The 19,746-nt window shown below is 40.3% G+C and overlaps 1 non-coding gene across 1 annotated transcript; it reads right to left on the bottom strand.

Moving 5' to 3' along the window:
* Window positions 1-8,454: 8,454 nt before the first annotated feature.
* On the bottom strand, window positions 8,455-8,561 carry LOC141644553 (small nucleolar RNA R71). The gene has a single exon (XR_012544166.1). It is a non-coding gene; the product is annotated as a small nucleolar RNA R71 (small nucleolar RNA).
* Between the last annotated feature and the right edge of the window lie 11,185 nt (window positions 8,562-19,746).

Below are 19,746 nucleotides of genomic sequence, written 5' to 3'. Positions count from 1 at the left end.
TAGGTCAATCCACCGGCTTGGGTTCATCTCAAAAAACCAAAAACTTTGTTCGGTGTGGTGCGAATTTCATTTTTGCAAATAGAATGGTATAGCTCCAATAAATATTCTCTAGGGAGATCTTCACCGTCATTTATACGTCGATTATTGCGGATAAAGTCATCTTCTGTCATCTTCTTCTTAACTTGCACATTGTGAAGATCGGTGTTCAACATAACAATAAATTTACATACTGGTTGCATTATTATATCCTCATTTGATAACATGCATGGTTTATGTTAGGTCCAATTTAGCCTGGTCTGACTTTAGTTAGCCTGACTTAATTAGGCTAACTGGGGAAACCAGGGTTCGGACAAATGCAGCTATTATTTGACAGGAAAAAGAATATAAGAGGATGGAAAAGTTGCTGAAGAAGCCTGATAGCAATATTAGAATATCTTGATGGAACTCTCTAACAGGATATTTAACCAACAGACCAGCAAAGCAGTTATGTGCATACCCTATTCTTACGGAAGACCAAGTCCAATCACAAGAACGTGCAATTTCCATAAACTACAACGTGCAAGAGGAGAGGAAGGATAAGTTGTTGAGTTTGAATAAGTCAGCCGAATTAATAGGAAATGTGCTCTATTAATTAGGAGGCGGTTTCAACAATCAAAAGGAGTGTATGATCGATTGTACCGTTAGAATAAAAGGACTATAAATAGAGTAGAAGAGCATTGGTAAAGGACACGAAATAATAGACAAACATTCTTATACAATTAACTTATTATTCTTATTCCATTGTATTCTTATTTTTTTCTTTATCAGTTAATTTATCCAGGATACATAAACATCATTATTCTCTCATAACTTATTCCAACGGTCACTCAACATTTTCTCAACAATATTAGAACTAGATACCCATAAAACTTAATCTTCAGGCCGGATCCTTTCAGGAGAATTCAGGCTAAAACAATTGGCGCCCACCGTGGGGCATCTAGTTCATTAATAAAAAAATCTCCCTCATTACTTTCTCATTCTATCTTTACACACAAAAATGACAGAACCTACTCCAGAACAACAATTAGCAGCCGCCTTGGCTAAGATCAAAAAATTGGAAACAATTCAAGGGCAGGCGGCTCAAGCAGAGGCTTAGATCACAAGACTTAAGGAATTTGAGTCTAACCTGAGAAAGAAATTGGAAAGTCAGGCTTCAGGCTCCAAAACCAGATTCGAGCCAGGAACCCCATTCTCATCAATCATCAAACACATTGACTTCTCCAGTTTTGGAACTCCGGATAAAGACACCTCATCCGGTACACAAATCATTCCCAACAACGAAACAAACAAAACTGAGGCAGCAATAATGATGGCTATGCTTCAGGAAATTCAAAAACTCCATAACAAGATAGAAAATATACCTGGAGTGCCAGATCCTGTGGCTGAGGTGGAAGTTGACAGCTTCGCTGACTCACCCTTTGCAGATGAAATTGCAAAGATTGATCTCCCCAAGAAATACACCATCCCATCCATGGGAACTTATGATGGAACCTCTGATTCACAAAATCACGTTGCTATATTCAAACAGAAGATGTTAGCCGCCTCAATACCCAGTGAACTCAGGCAGGTTTGCATGTGTAAAGGTTTTGGTACAACCCTAATCGAGCAAAGATTGCAATGGTTCATCGATCTCCCAAATGGAAGTATCAAGAACTTTGCAGACCTGGTCAATGCCTTTAATCAACAATTTGCAAGCAGAAGAGACATGGCTAAGAGACCCAGTAACTTGTTCAAGGTAAAACAGCTCCCTGAAGAATCTCTCAAAAAATTCCTGGCAAGATTTATCAAAGAGAAGGTCGCCATTCCCAGGTGCGATGAAGAAACAGCGGTAGAAGCCTTCAGGCAAGGAGTCCTGCTAGACAGTGACATCTACGCAGACTTAAACCAAAAAAGCCTGCCCCACCTTTGCCACTATTCAACCCATCGCCTTAGAACATGTCAGATTAGAAGAAGACCTCAACTTCAGATCAAACTCATCCGGAGGAAAACAAAGCTACGGACACACTAATAGAAAAAGCTCCTACCAGAAAGGAGGCAACCCCAGATCAGCACCCTATTCCAGACCTGAACGATCTAAAGTCAACATGGCACACGAACATAAAGGTAACCTTTCTAGCCTACCAACTATTCCTGAATATAACCTTTCTATAAATACTGCAGGATTAATCAAACGCCTGGAAAGCCTGGGAGACACGGTCGATGGCCCAAGAAATTTGACAACCCCAGGAAAGATCCAACAAGATGGTGTGACTTCTATCAGGATATCGGACACACCACTGAAGAATGCATCCAACTCAGGAAACAAGTGGCGTACCTCCTAAAGAAGGGCTATCTGAAAGACTTAATCCAGCAACCCAAGAGCAAAGATGAAGGACCAAGCAAGAGAGATCCAGGAAACAGTAGAGATCCTCCTCCTCCTCCCCCCATCTATGAAGTCAAGTTCATAAACGGAGGCTCAGAAATTTGTGGCTTAACCAGCTCGGCTGCCAAAAGAATTTCCAGGGAGTCTAAACTTCAAACCCCTTTTAGGTCTAAGTCATTACCTGCCATTACTTTTGATGATGCAGACTTGCAGTGAATATCAGATCTACACCATGACAGCCTGGTAATTACCATGCAAATTGGCACGGTTAAGTTATCAAGAATCCTAATAGACGGAGGCAGTTCAATTAACTTGGTGATGCTCGATGTCCTCAAAGCTATGAAGATAGATGAAGAGAAAATCATCAAGAAATCCAGTGTCATAGTCGGATTCAGTGGAGAACCAAAGAATACCCTGGGAGAAATTAGTCTGCCAACCTATGTGGAAGGCGTAGCTTCCTATGAAAGATTCAGGGTAATGGATTGCCTATCCTCGTATAACGTAATCCTGGGCAAACCATGGATCCACAACGTCCAAGCCATCCCGTCATCATATCATCAATGTGTGAAGATACCAACCGACTGGGGGATAACCACCATCAGGGGAGAACAAAGGACGGCCCAGGAATGTTACACCCAGGCTTTGAAACCTTTAAAGTCAGGTAAGTCCCTCGCATAGCAATTAAAGTCCCCTGTCAGGAAAGAATATGTTGCACAATCACAAATGGAAACAGGAGAGGTCATTCTGGACCCAGAATTCCCTGACAGGAAGGTACTTGTAGGGTCAGACGCACCTGACTCAGTCAGACTCAACCTGGTCAGCTTCCTCAAAACTAAAATATCTTGTTTGCAAATGTAGTAGTTGTCAGAAAGAAATGAAATCATCAACCAAGAAGTCGACAAGCTATTGGACATGGGAATGATCAGGGAAGTGATGTACCCCGACTGGCTTGCAAATGTAGTAGTTGTCCAGAAGAAAAATGGCAAGTGGAGAGTCCGTGAGACTACACCGACCAACAAGGCCTGCCCCAAAGATCCATTTCCCCTGCCACATATTGATGCAATGGTGGACGCCACTGCAGGCCACGAGATGTTAACATTCATGGATGCCTCCAGTGGATTCAGCCAAATAAAGATCCACCCCGCAGATCAAAAAAGTACAGCCTTCATTACTGAAAGAGGAGTATACTGTTACACTGCCATGCCCTTTGGATTAAAAAATGCAGGTGCAACCTATCAAAGGTTAGTCAACATGATGTTCAAAGATCGAATTGGAGACACCATGGAAGTCTACATTGACGACATGGTAGTCAAGTAAAAAAAAGGCAGAAGACCACGTCAGAGACCTGGAAGTAGCATTCCAAATACTGGAGAAATTCAACATGAAGCTAAACCCACAGAAGTGTCACTTCGGAGTCTCAGCAGGCAAATTCTTGGGCTACATAGTGACAAAAAGAGGAATAGAAGCCATCCTGAAGAGATCAAAGCCATCCTGGAGCTAGAACCACCAAAAACGGTCAAAGACATACAAAAGCTGACAGGAAGAATAGCAGCCTGGAACAGGTTCATTTTAAGGTCATCAGAGAGGTGCAAATCATTCTACAACCTGCTCAGGAAAAATAAAGACTTCCAATGGAACCCTGATCACCAAGCTGCCTTTGAAGATTTGAAAGCATATCTATCTTCTCCACCCTTGTTGGCAAAACCAGTCAAAGACGAACCCCTAACAGTATACCTATCAGTCACGGAAACTGCTGTCAGCGTAGTTCTGGTCAAAGAAATGGACGGAAAGCAACACCTTGTCTACTACATAAGTAAAAGTCTACTAGATGCAGAGATCAGGTATGGCCTACTTGAAAAATACGTTTTAGCTTTAATTATTTGTTGTACCAAGTTAAGACCATACTTTGAAAGCCACCCTATAATAGTCAGAACTAATCTTCCTATCAAGTCTGTACTTAGGAAACCAGAACTATCCGGACAAATGTGCAAGTGGTCAATCCAGCTAAGCACCTACAACATAACCTTTGAACCAAGAACAACAATTAAGTCACAAGCACTAGCAGACTTTGTGGCTGATTTCAGTCCAACCCTAGAACCCGACCTGATAAAAGAAGTAAAAAGACTGACCAGTGACCAAACAAACCTAGAATGGATCCTATTCGTCGACGATGCAGCTAACATGAGGGGTACCGGCTTAGGGGTAGTACTAAAATCGCCACAGGGGGATAAGATAGTACAAGCTATAAGCTGTGCATTCGAAGCTACCAACAATGAGGCGGAATATGAAGCCCTAATAGCCGGATTAAAGGTATGTATTGACCTTGGTGTACAAAACTTAAAGGTACGTACTGATTCCCTTCTTATTTCAAACCAAGTAAATGGAGTATATACTGCAAAAGACTCAAAAATGATGCTCTATTTGGATGTTGTCCAAAATTTAAAAACCAAATTTCGTAATTTTAATATTGATCAAATACCTAGGGACTTGAATACCCAGGCCGATGCCCTAGCCGGCCTGGGATCCAACTTCAGTCCCCCTGATTTTAATAAAATCCCCATCGTACATTTATTAGAACCTGCAATAAACAAACAAGATGAAAGTTTTCCAATATATATTGCCAGTTCATGGACAAAACCTTACTATGATTGGCTCCAACAGGGAATCCTCCCTCTGAATAAGCAAGATGCTAGAGCACTCAAAATCAAAGCTGCTTCATATACTATTATTAATAATGTGTTTTTTAAGAAATTGCAGGCATGACCATACCCTAGATATCTGGAACCACAAGAAGCTTCAGATACTATCAGAAATCCATGGAGGATACTGTGGAAATCATAAAGGCGGAAAGAGCCTGGCAAGCAAAGTACTCAGAACAGGCTATTTCTGGCCCACTCTGAGGGCCGATTTCTTGGAATTCAGCTCTAAATGTTAAGCCTGCCAAATTCATGGACCATATATCCACCAACCATCTGAGGAGCTACATTCCATATCCGCCCCCTGGCCATTTATGAAGTGGGGCATGGATATAGTAGGAAAACTACCTCAAGCACCTGGGCAAAAAGTTTTCATGCTAGCAATGACTGACTACTTCTCCAAGTGGATAGAAGCCGATTCATACAGGCAAGTCAAATAAAAGGATGTCATAGCATTCATCAAACGTAACATCATATGTAGATATGGCATTCCTTCATAAATAGTATGCGACAACGGCACACAATTCGTGGGAAAAAGAACAGCAGCTTTGGGCAGAATATCCAAAAGCTAACGGCCAGGCAGAATCCAGCAACAAAGTAATAATCAGTTGCGTGAAGAAGAAGCTAGAAACAAGGAAAGGTAGATGGGCTGAAGAACTTCCCTTGGTCCTTTGGGCAGACCGGACCACGCCTAAAACATCCACAGGCCAAACCCCCTACTCCTTGGTCTATGGGTGTGAAGCAGTAATCCCAGCAGAGGTCGACATCCCATCAGCCAAATGCAGCCTGAACACAACAACAAGCAATATACCTCTAATGGAGGATAGCCTGGACTTGACAGAAGAACTGAGGGATGCAGCCAGCATCAGAATGGCGGCATATCAACAAACAGTAGCCAAAAGCTACAACAAGACTGTCAAAGCTAGAGTATTCAGGGTAGGAGACCTTGTTCTCAGAAAAGTTTTTCAAAACACAAAGGAGAAAAACGCAGGCAAATTGGCCCCAATCTGGGAAGGTCCCTACCTGATTGACTCAATAGTCGGCCAGGGTGCTTACAGGCTACAAACCCTGGACGACGAAATGATCCCCAGAGCTTGGAATATTGCACATTTAAAACTATTTCACATATAAAATATATCCCCCAACCCAGGTATAATCTTTACCTTACCATTTTCTGCCTGACCTGATATGCAACTAAGTGTATGATACTTACCATTATATGAATAAACGCCTTATATGATTCCTTTCATTATGTGCCTACATACTTGTCAATATTCTCGTCTGTCTCTTTAACGAGTAAAATCTTCAATATTTGTTTTGCATAATGTACCTTACTTAAAACAAATTTTTAAGATTGAGGGCCACTCCGCTAATATCCAACTTTCAGTTGCAAAAATAGGCCTTAAAATATTGAGCTCAATTTAATATACAAACCTGGGAAAATTCACACACCTAATCCCGCTAATATCCAACTTTCAGTTTCCTTAAGTAGGGACTTAATCGTCATTTAAGCCCTTAGTTAACCCTAATTCACACACCTAATCCCCACTATAAATAACTCATTAGTCTAATTAGAAGAGCATGTTCTTCTTAGCAATCTTTAGTGTAATTAATATCAATAAAATGTCTCTTTAATCTTGTAATCCACAATTAATCAAGTTTTAATACAAGTTTTATTTCCTTAATCTCTCTCTTGTTCATCCTTTATTTTGGGTAATTGAAGATTATTTGGGTTATTATTAGGATATTGACAACCTCTCAATCAAGCATCAAGTACTTCTTTTATTCTTTGCTTTATTATTGGAATCATTAGTAGGTATAATTCTCTTAATCCTTTTTTAATTATTGTTAATTACTTTCATTTATTCATCATGTTTCACTTTGTTGGTATGGTTGACAACCTTGCTAGCATGTTCAGCATGATAATGAGTGAGTAGTTTCCTTAGCTAGGGTTAATGGGTAATTAGGGGAAACCAACATGGTGATTCATGCTTAAATTAATATGCTTTCATAGTTTATTTGCTTGCTTGTTGTGATCTCAACTCGTGCACATGTTATGTTTGAAGAAATGTGAGCCTATGAATCCTTGCATTTTTTACCCATCACCTATCTTTTCAATGAGACTTGTAAGACATAAACCAACTCGAGTATCATTAGACCATGCATGTTGTTGAGTAGGGAAGATTAAGTCGACTTGTAGGTGTTGTACAATCTAATCGATTCGGCTCCGGGACCCAAACTTTCCTAGGATTGTAAGATATAAACCAACTCGATCCATCACAACAATAATTGCTTGCTTATAACTTGAGAATATGTTTGTATGATCAATTCCCATGAATCCCCTATGACCCCATGACACCCTAGTGATTTTTATCAATTGTTTACAACCCTTTTTATTCATCTTGCTTAGCTTGTTTAATTTCATTACGATTTAGTTTAGTGACCTTCTACATCAACCCCAATTGTGACACCCCTAAGACACCACTAGTTGCAATAGAAATCTCATCTCAATTCCCGTCCCTTGAATCCGACCTTTAATTGCCTCTTTACTAATTGTAGAGTTGTTTGTGAAGTTATAAATTGTGTTTTGGTCTAGGTGCTCCTAACGACAAGTTACCTAAAAGACATAGTCCCGACCAAAAATGGCGCCGTTGCCGGGGACGGTGTTAACTTGATTTAGATTTTCTTACATTGTTATTAGTTGTGTCTTTCTTTGCCTTGGGGAAGTAAAACTCCTCAAGGTTTATTCTAATTGTTTTCGAGTTGTTTGATATTTTGCATGTCTAGAAGGTCACAAGGTGACTTGTTACCTTTTGATCACGAAATTGAAAGAACTTTGACAACCAATAGAAGACTTTCTAGGAGAACTTTGAGAGGTATTGGTGAGGTTGTAGATATTCAACCAAATACTATTGAGTTCATCAACCCTTTTGCAAGAGAAGGTGAGGAGAACCAACACAAGATCCAACACAAAATCAACCCACAATGCCTAAGTTTTCATCACATTCCGTACCCACCGAGGAGAACCTACCCAATGGTACTCCCACACCACAATATCTAACCGGAAATTTTATTGCCAAATCCGCATTTATCCAATTAGTCGAAAGAAGCCAATTTGGGGGGATGCCTAGTGAAGACCCCCATTCTCATATGGAGACCTTTTGTGACTATTGTGATGCGATTTCTCAAACCGGTGTAACTCAAGACCAAAGTCGATGGGTCTTATTTCCTTTTTCTCTAATTGGCACCGCGAAACAATGGTTGAAAGGCCTTGATAAGGCTACTCTCGGAATTGATTCTTGGAAGAAGTTGGCTCTAGCTTTCTACAAAAAGTTTTATCCACTGGAAAAGACTAGCATGCTAAGAGCTCAAATTACGGGCTTTAAGCAAAGGGATGAGGAATCTTTGTATGAAGCTTGGGAGCGATTCAAAGGAATTTGTCGCTCATGTCCTCACCATGGACTTAGCGAGTGGTTCTTGGTAAAAAAAATTTGGAACGGTCTTTATGAAGATTCAAGGAACATTCTCAACATGGGATCAAATGGAATGTTCACCAAAGTTGATGACAATCAAACTTGGAACAAAATTGAGGAAATGGCGGTCCATAACTCACAATATAGTAGACCTCGCAAGGCTACTAGAGGAGGAAAGCATGAAGTGGACTCCATTACTCAATTGGGTGCTCAAATTAGTACTCACATTAATACCATCAATTTGAAGTTTGAAAAAGCTATGGCTAGACTTGAAGAAGCCTCAAAATCACCAAAGCATCATGTCAATGCTATGACGGCATCTTCATCAATCCCAAGTGGGATATGTGAGAATTGTGGAACTTTGGGACATGACCAAAGTGAATGTAGGGGAACAAATGAACAAGTGAATGCTTTCCAAACATACAAGAGTGGTACCCCTTATTCCAACTATTATAATGAAAACACCAAATTCCACCCAAATCTCTCATACAAAAGCCAAAATGTTCAAAACCCTTAACCAACATACACCCCACCTCCCATGAGAAACCAAAATCAAAGATCCTTTTACAACCAAAACCAAGGTTACCAAAATCAATCTCCATACAATCAACAAAATGACCAAGGTTTTGATGTTCAAAAAGCGGTCCTTCAAATGCAAAAGAATCAACAAGAGTTTTTCACTCAAATGCAAAAGGATAGTCAAGCAAAGGAAACCACCATCAATAACATCCTAGCTCACACCAAAATGTTGGAAACCCAATTGACTCAACTAGCATCTTCAAGCTCACAAAGACAAAAGGGGCAATTACCACCTCAAAGTAATCCCCCAAGACATGAAACGGTTAGTGCCATTCACTTGAGAAGTGGTACAAGGTATGAAGCACCGAAGAAGCAAGTTGAGGATGAAGTTGTGGAAGCTAGTGACAAAGAACAAATTGTGCAAAACTCCATCAAAAGAAGAAATTTCAAAGAAAAATGAAGACAAGGTCAAGGAGAAGGAGCCCATTGTGATTAGACTTCCTTTTCCAAGTCGTCAAGCCAAGCCCAAATTTGATGACCAACTTGGAAAATTTATGGAAATTGTGAAGAATTTGGAAGTCTCAATTCCTTTCACGGAATTGATCAATCATGTGCCGGCCTATGCGAAATACATGAAAGACATCCTCATAAAGAAGAAGTTGATCCGGAAGCTTGAGACTATCGCCTTCACTAAGGTGAGTAGTGCAATACTTCAAGGGAGTTCACCTCCAAAACTCAAAGATCCGGGAAGCTTCTCAATACCGTGTACCATTGGCGACACCACGATCAACAAAGCCTTATGTGATCTAGGGGCTAGTGTGAGTGTTATTCCGTACTCGGTGAGTAAAAGGTTAGGGATGGGAGAGCTTAAATGCACCAATATCACACTCCAAATGGCCGATAGATCGACGAAGACCCCATTAGGGATATGGGAAGATGTTCCCGTACGAATTGGGAAATTTTTCATCCCGGTGGACTTTGTCATTGTTGACATGGAAGAAGACTCCAACATTCCAGTCATTCTAGGAAGACCTTTCTTACACACCGCGGGTGCGGTGATTGATGTGAAGCATGGAGAGCTCACTCTAGAAGTGGGAGATGAGAGCATAACTTTCAATCTTGACAAGACCATGAGAGCTCCCCATTTGCATGAACCATGTTTTATGATTGATCATTATAGCCGGAAGGATGATAGGAAAAATTCGGAGCTCCAATGGAAGAAGAAAATTGAAGATGCTCCATTCAAAGAGCAAATGAATTGTAACAAAGGGAGCTTGAAAAGCTCACCAAAGTCAAGCAATGAAGAGGATGGCCTCATTGGCCAAGACAAGAAAGTGGGAGAGTTGTCTCCATCAACTCAAGAGATCTTTAGTGATCAAGTAGATGAAGTTTGTGGTCTTTTGGACGATGAGTTTGAAGGGATTTTCAATCCCTATATTGCTAATGCTATCGATCAAGACCTACAACAAGGGCAAAGATCTATTGAAGATCTTTATCATGATAATGAACAAGCTTTTGATTACTTCTTCAAGGTGTTGAGCAACATCAACAACACCTTGGACATGCCACCATGACATCTCACTAAGGATGAGAGTTTGGTGGAGTCCTCCCTAAACCACCATTTGTAAATATCTCTAACTCGCATTTTAATTCTTACATTGCATTTTTGTCATTTTTGGATTTTCATACTTTGATCAAGATAATCATCATTTTTGAGAGAAGTGAGGGAGGGACTAATGATTTCAATTGATGTGTAGTGCTTTAGCATAGTGTGGGAATAGCAATTGCCTAGGTTATTCATGCCTTAGTAGTGCCCCCACAATGAAGAACACGGGATTTTTGAAGAATGAAAAATGACACGGGATATGCAAGTACACGGATGGAACTGAATCCGGGTAAAAGGGGCAGAATCCGAGCGTTTTCAAGAGAATCCGCCCGTCTTCAGGCAACCGGGCGTATTTGTCAAAATCCGCCCGTCCCTCTGAGCTGAAATTTTGAAATTTTGGGACTGTTGATAAATCTGAGCGTCCTGCAAGAGAATCCGCCCGTCTCCAGAAAGACGCCCGTCCTGGAAGAAAAGACGCCCGTCTTTTTGGTTGAGAAAAACAAGAAAATTTACTGGAAAGGAATCCGCCCGTCTTCAGTAAAAGACGCCCGCCCCGCAGTTGAACAATCCGAGCGTCTTTGCTGAAAGAAGCCCGTCTTTAGGCGAGAATTCTGAAGCCAAAACAGACAGAATCCGGTCTTTCCGAAGGAAAGACGCCCGTCTTCCCCCTGCAATTCAAAATTTTTCGGGTCTTTTATAAACCCCCTCCCACATTCATTTCTTCATTTCTTCATTCAAAACACTACCCATAAACCCCAAAACTCAAAACCCTCATCCTCTCCATCACCAAAACAAGATTTCCTCAACCACATTCATCAAAATCAAATCAAAACATCATTCTAACAACAATTAATCACTCCTCTTTCAACAAAAATCAAACCAAGCACCAAAATATTCAACCTTTGAGTCGATTTTTGAATTCATAAAGGCAAAGCCTTTCATCTTAAAATCGATTTGGGTATACTTGGAAATTGAAGATTTTCACTTTTTTCTTGGTTCAATCATCAATGGCAAGGACAAAAGGAGCAACAAAGGCACCTAAAGTAAAGGCACTCTCAACAAGACAAAAGAGTCTTCAAGCAAAGAAAGCCTCATTGGCTATGGTGGTAGTTAGTTCAACCTTGGAAGTGCAACAACAACAACCTCCCTTGGAAGCAACAACATCAACAACTCCGGAAATTGCTCAACTTTCGAACTATCCGGAGGTAATTTTCATTTCTAACTCCCATAGGGAAACATTTGCCAAGTATGCTAGAAAATCCTTTCTATCCACCAAGTTTATTTGTGAAGATGCCTTGAACAAGTTGGGTGTCCTTGAACAAACTAAAGCCTTCTTTAAAGCCATGGGGTTGGAAAAATTGTTTGCTACAAAAGAATTGACATACCCCTCCCTTACCTTAGAATTCTTGAGTTCTTTGAAAGTTACAAAGGTAGAGACTAGGGAAAACATCGAGTTCCGCCTAGCTAATGTGAGTAGGCGCATCACTTTTGATGAATTGGGTAAAGCATTGGGTCTTAGTGATTCACCTAGTTATTTCAAGAATCCCGTAAAGTATGACCCCGCTCCTCTTTGGGAGGCGATTTCCGGAAGGAAATTTGAGAACTATCATGCTAGTCGCGCTCTATTAGTCCACCATCCGGGCATTAGAGTGTGGCATAAGGTCATTGGGAATACCATCATTGCAAGAAAAGACACCAACCACTTTACCAAGCTCGATTGTGTTCTTCTTGAGTCGGCCTTAAATATTGGAAGGGAATTCACCACGCCTTACAACTCTCTAAGGCTTTTGGTGGAAATATGGCTAAATGTTGATTGTGGGAAGCAAGGCACCACCGTTATTGCGAATGGAGGTCTAGTCACTCTTTTAGCTAAGTACTTTGATCCGAATTTCAACAAGGATAGCAAGTATGTAGCGAAAAAAGGGGGTCATCTCATTGATATGGATGCTTTGATTAACAAGTACAAGTGGGTAACTCATAACCCTCTTGACACCAAGTATGGGTGGCTCACCAATGAGGCTAGATCTTTTACTTTGCATTCTAAGATTTGTCGTTTAAGTGTCCATCGGATCAACTATCTCCCTCCCCTATCAAAAGAAGCCGAATACATCATCCGACAACAAAGGGATGAAATTGAAAAGCCCTCCTCTTCCATTGTCACACTACCCTATCCTTTCAAGTACCAAGAGTTCAAACCCGAAGGTGTTGAAGCAAGCAAAGATTATATGACTCTACTTATGCAAGAGATGCACAAGCAAGCCTTCAAGGATCGGGAAGATGCTTACTTAGCCCAATATCCACCCCTCCTTTATTTAGCTAGGCAAGGACTACTTGATCATTCATGTCCTTTGCCTAGTTGGGCGGATAGGGAAGTCTTCTTTTCGAGTGCATCTAGGGGTGAGATTCCGGGTGACGATGAGGTTGTCAGTGATGCGGTTGTTGATAGCATTGATGAAGAGGCTAGAGATGAAGAAGAAGAAGAAGAGGATGATGAACAAAGTGAAAAAGAAAGTGAAGAGGGAAGTGGTGATGAGTCCACTTCTATTGAGGAAGATGATGATAATGATGATATGATGGAAGACTAGAAAGCTTTGGAGGCTCCTACCCTCTTGAGGTTTGTCAACTTCTTTCTTTGTTTTATTTACTTTATCTTGATCATGGTTGGAGTAGTCCTAGCAACATAGAGGACTAACACCTCGGCCCTATTGAGGTGTTCTTATTTTATTGTTCCCACTTTTGAAAATCCAAAATGACAAATTTAGTTTCATGCATTGCATCTTGTGTGCATGAACTACAAACAACCTTAGGACACTAGAAATAATGTCTAACTTGGTTTGGGAAAGTACATGCATACACAACGGGGGGTAATCTAAATTACGCTCTCCGTCATAAACAAAAACCGATGCATCATGTAGTGTAGATTAGTGTAGCTTACATTTAGTGTAGAATTCATGCATCATGTTTGCATGATTTCCCATCATTTTGGCCATTGAGGACAATGCCCATATTAGTGTGGGGATGGGGAATTCTAACTTAACTTTCATTCAAAAATCCAAAAAAAATTGAAAAATTTCGAAAAAATCATAAAACTTTGAAAAATTGAAAAACCAAAAACAAGTTCATTTCCTTTGTAGTGTAGTTATGTATATATTGTTGTATATATTGTGTTTGTTTTATGCTTGTTCACATTGATCGACTACGCCACATCCGAGACATGAGGATATTGAAGACCGCATGGTATGATCTTTCCAATCTCCTTTTTCCTCTTTATGTTAATGACTATGTGGCTTTATTTTGATTAATGCGGTAAAACAATGTGAATTTAGGACTTGCATTTAGATTATATGACATAATAGTTGGTAGAAGCATATGCATTAGGATGTATACATGTTAATTTCATCATGGCATATAGTTTGCATGTTAGAAAATTTTGCGAAACCGTCTATTTGGGAAGCTTGACAAGTGTATATAGGCCCTAGTAGATGCTTTTTCTTCTTAAGACTTTGCTTGTTAGAATACTTGTAAAACACCCTAGGATGTGTCATGCTGGTATCCTTTGACCCATGGATTAAGGCCTAGTCAAGAGTACCTTGTGGTGTGATAACTCCTTGGCTACCGTTTATTCTAAGGTGACCCTTGAAACCATGCATCCATCCATCCATCATCCATGTTCTACCACATTTTTGTCAAAAAAAGGGAATGGGCACAAAAAGAAATCAATTTGAGTTCAATGAAATGAAAAGTGAAAGAAAGTTTGCAAAATTGCATCAAATGAAAAGAGGAGCAAAAATAGAACTCCTAAAAGCTTCAAATATAAGCCACCCTCACTACATATGGGGTGACTTTGAAAATGTTCAAAAGAAATGCAAAGAAAAGTTGAAAGTTGTCAAGTATTGAAATGCCAAAAATCAAAAAAGAAATGGCAAAAGAAAGTGTTCTCAAATGTTATATGCCACAAGAAATTGGGGGGAAAAACAAAAACAAAAGTAAACTCCCAAAGTGAAACTCAAATATCTATTGATCCCTTTATCCATCGTATCCATTTTTGTGCATGGTAGAGAGGGGACGACCCTTCTTCTTGTCTAGGCAAGAGAGGGAATTCCGCGATCCTCCAGTGTTTCTAACACCATAGGGAGTCTACTCTTGACAAAAGCATTTAACGATTGAGGACAAAGGTACCCTAGCTTGACACAACTTGGAGGTGATTTATTGGTATCCTTCTAGGCTTAGTAGTTTGAAGAAATTGCATCTATGAAGGAGTGTGTACCCTTGAATTGCTTCCCTTGTAGATAATTTCCGCCACTTAGATGAGGAAAGTGGCTATTCTTTTGTAGATGCATCCATTATTTGATTTTGTGTGCTTAATGTTTGGATGTGTCGCCATTTTGGCAAGACCCACCTTGCCTTGCAAGAAGGCATCCTACCTCATGGTTGTCTTGTTGTGAGTTGAAGGGGCGGAGTGAGACCCGCTAATTGTCTCATATCGGCTATGTTATTAGGTTAGTTTAAATAATGGTGCTAGTCTTTGTCACCTCTTTACTCGGGACGAGCAAAGGTTCGGTTTGGGGATATTTGATGTGACCATAATTAGAGCATATTTAGTCCCCGAATTAGCCTTGTTCCCATGCTTTTTAGTGCATATTTGGGTCATTTATTGTATTTAGTCCTTTGTTTGCATATTCTTTGAGGTTTTGATCCCTTGGTAGGAAAGGAGTGCAAACCTTGTATTTTCATGGCAAAATAAGGCTAAATTGATTGAATTCAATGACCAAGCATCAAGGAGAGACAAGATTAGAAGGCCTTTGTACATACTATAGTAGATGGGCAATGATGAGAAAAGATATTTGCATCCCCGAGGAAATCCCCAAGGATCTTATGAAGAAAAAGGAAGAAAAGAAGGTCAAACGGGACTACCCAGCAATCCGTGCGGATTGTCCTGAAGACGCCCGTCCTCCACCGCCACAATCCGTGCGTCTTCACTCCCAGACGCACGGGCAGCAGCTCCAGAAGACGCCCGTCTTCACCCCAAGACGCCCGGGCAGAGACCACTGAATCCGCCCGTCCCGTGCCAAAGACTCCCGGATTCCCAGGCAGACCCATTTCGTCTTCTTCAAGCTTCAAGAAAGGATGCACATCGTTCTAGAGACCGAAGTCTCCCTAGAGACCGGTGTTTCCTTAAGTAGGGACTTAATCGTCATTTAAGCCCTTAGTTAACCCTAATTCACACACCTAATCCCCACTATAAATACCCCATTAGTCTAATTAGAAGAGAATGTTCTTCTTAGCAATCTTTAGTGTAATTAATATCAATCAAATGTCTCTTTAATCTTGTAATCAACAATTAATCAAGTTTTAATACAAGTTTTATTTCCTTAATCTCTCTCTTGTTCATCCTTTATTTTGGGTAATTGAAGATTATTTGGGTTATTATTGGGAGATTGACAACCTCTCAATGAAGCATCAAGTACTTATTTTATTCTTTGCTTTATTATTGGAATCATTAGTAGGTATAATTCTCTTAATCCCTTTTTAATTATTGTTAATTACTTTCATTTATTCATCATGTTTCACTTTGTTGGTATGATTGACAACCTTGCTAGCATGTTCAACATGATAATGAGTGAGTAGTTTCCTTAGCTAGGGCTAATGGGTAATTAGGGGAAACCAACATGGGGAATGATTCATGCTTAAATTAATATGCTTTCATAGTTTATTTGCTTGCTTGTTGTGATCTCAACTCGTGCACATGTTATGTTTGATGAAATGTGAGCCTATGAATCCTTGCATTTTTTACTCACCTATCTTTTCAATGAGACTTGTAAGACATAAACCAACTCGAGTCTCATTAGACCATGCATGTTGTTGAGTAGGAAAGATTAAGTCGACTTGTAGGTGTTGTACAATCTAATCGATTCGGCTCTGGGACCCAAACTTTCCTAGGATTGTAAGATATAAACCAACTCGATCCATCACAACAATAATTGCTTGCTTATAACTTGAGAATATGTTTGTATGATCAATTCGCATGAATCCCCTATGACCCCATGACACCCTAGTGCTTTTTATCAATTGTTTACAACCCTTTTTATTCATCTTGCTTGTTTACTTTCATTACGATTTAGTTTAGTGACCTTCTACATCAACCCCAATTGTGACACCCCTAAGACACCACTAGTTGCAATAGAAATCTCATCTCAATTCCTGTCCCTTGGGATCCGACCTTTACTTGCCTCTTTACTAATTGTAGAGTTGTTTGTGAAGTTCTAAATTGTGTTTTGGTCTAGGTGCTCCTAATGACAAGTTACCGAAAAGACATAGTTTCGACCAGCGCTTCCACCAGCTCCTTCTCAGCACCAAGATCTTCATTCTTCCTCAGCTGATCCTGGATTGCCTGCTTCTCGGCAGCCAACTCTCTCTTGACGGCTTCCATCTCTTCCCTTACAGCCTCGAGTTCTTACCTGGCAACTTTCTCAGCATTTTTTGCAGCCACCTCACAAACCAAAGCAGCCCTAGATGCCTCCCTGGCCGACCCCAGCTGAGATTGAAGTACTACCTCATTACCCCTGAACGTGTGTAAATCATGGTTAACTTTATCCAATTTCTCTTCCAACCCAGTAATTCTAGCCCGGGTATCCTTGAGCTGACAAGCAGTAGCCAACCCAGCATCCAAGCCCTATAGAAAAATGAAAGAAGATCAATTAACCAAACCCAAGGAAAAAAAGGTAACACAAGGATACATAATAATAAAGCCCTTTGCAACTAACATCTTTAGCTTGAGAAGCAAGAGCGGCAGCCTTTGTCACAAGAGAAGACAAGATAGACACTGCTTTAGTAGAAGATTTAAGGGCATTGTCAGATAAGAGCTGGCCGCTGATATTGGCAGAAAAATCATTTATCTGTGCCCGGGCAGCATCCATATCGTCCAACCGAGTAGCCACTTCCCTGACACTCCTGATTGGTTGAGCCTGAATGGGCTCTTTCTCTCTCCCTTCTTCCTCAGAAATGACAGCTTCTCTCCTCCTTTTGGAAGGCTGAACAACCTCTGGAGACACTAGCATGGGCGGTTCCTGGGGAGGCTGGACATCAGAAACTAAAATGTCAAGAGTTTTGTCGCTCCCACTAGCCTCTTGACTCTTGGACTGCTCAGCAATCCTAGCAACCCCAACTTTCAAGTCGGCAGCACTAAAACTAGCCAATCTAGCAGAGGATCTGTATACTAAATGTATAAAAAATACACATAAGTGTCAGGAAAGAAGTAGCAGAAAGACAACAAACAACACAAAGGCATAAAGAAGACATACAGGAAAGAGTAGTGGAACTAGGCTTGCCTTTAGGTACTTTGACCACACTCAGCTTAGGCTTCATATACCGGGGCAACAAATCTCTGCCCAGACTAGCAGGCCAAGTCCTCTCTTCCTCAGGAAGAGCAAGAAATGCCTCTATTCTTGAAACAGATTCCTCGTCAAGAGGATCAGAGTTCCAGTCAAGAGCTGCATATATCCCCAAAAAACACAGGTAAAACTTAAATATTCCAAATTCATACAATATAAAATGCTAATTGAGAATACAGGAAACCTACCACTCTCCAGAGGAGGATATCTCAGATAATCCAGACCTGACCCCAGAGTGTCAGTCCGGACAAACAGGTAAGTCTTCGCCCAACCTTTATCGTCTCCAGAATCCTGGTTAGTAATTAATGGAGACATTTTTTACTTAATTATCAAATTGAAACAACCAGTAGAAGGATTTTTCAGATGATATACTACCTTGATGTCATTAACAGTATTCACAAGTTTATGTTTAGCACATAAATTTTCAATAGAGTGGACAAGTTTCCAAACCATTGGCATAATTTGGAAAGGTGATACTTCCATGGCGCGAATAGTATCAATCATTAAAGGAGTAAAAGGCAACTTACAACCTGCCTTAAATGCCCATTCGTAGATGCAGAACCAACCAGATGATACCCAGTTAGCCCTGACTGGACAAAATTCAGGGTTCCAAACTTTAGCTGAGTTAGGGATCATCTTTTTCTCCCTTAAAACCCCATCATAGTTCGTTTTCAACAGATTTTATTTAGGGAAAGAAGATTCGAGAGACCGGAGAGCAGATAAAATAGAATCTTGGTATTTAAACGCTATAGCACGAGCAGGAGGATCAACTTCAACAACCTCCTCCTCATGGATGCCTGTTGGTTCAGGTTCAGCCGCAGCCTTCTGTGAAGCAGGACGTTTTTTGACCTCTATATCCTTTGTTGTTTTATTAATTTTTGTGGTAAACTAATAAAATTTAGTGAGAAATCACAAGTAGGAGACTAAAATTTCTGGGAAATAGGAAAGAATTTCAGAGAAAATATAGCAAGAGAAGTAGAAGAATTTTGGTAAAGAATGAACTTATCACAATTACCGTATTTATAGGGGAAGAATAACGGTGCAAAAACCCTAGAAAACGCAAAACTGACAGCATAACATCATGTAGTTAGCCGTTGCAGTGTTTAACGGTCACTAGAAGTCTAAGAGTCATTGAGTAATTGTGATTCTTTTTTATTTTTGAGCCCGGTAAGTTGACACCTCACCCCTGGCCTTATCCAGCACGGGTAAAATGTCAAGGGGAAATTGTTAGGTCCAATTTAGCCTGGTCTAACTTTAGTTAGCCTGACTTAATTAAGCTAACTGGGGCAACCAGGGTTCGGACAAATGTAGCTATTATTTGACAGGAAAAAGAATATCAGAGGATGGAAAAGCTGCTGAAGAAGCCTAATAGCAATATTAGAATAGCTTGATGGAACTCTCTAACAGGATATTTAACCAACAGACCAGCAAAGCAGTTATGTGCATACCCTATTCTTACGGAAGACCAAGTCCAATCACAAGAACATGCAATTTCCATAAACTACAACGTGCAAGAGGAGGGGAAGGATAAGTTGTTGAGTTTGAATAAGTCTGCCGGATTAATAGCAAATGTGCCCTATTAATTAGGAGGCGGTTTCAACAGTCAAAAGGAGTGTATGATCGATTGTACCGTTAGAATAAAAGGACTATAAATAGAGTA

The sequence above is a fragment of the Silene latifolia genome, chromosome 2 (genome assembly GCF_048544455.1).
Source record: "Silene latifolia isolate original U9 population chromosome 2, ASM4854445v1, whole genome shotgun sequence".
Taxonomy (NCBI): domain Eukaryota; kingdom Viridiplantae; phylum Streptophyta; class Magnoliopsida; order Caryophyllales; family Caryophyllaceae; genus Silene; species Silene latifolia.
The sequence above is the reverse complement of the archived record's forward strand: the minus strand, read 5'-3'. Positions and strand labels throughout refer to the sequence as shown.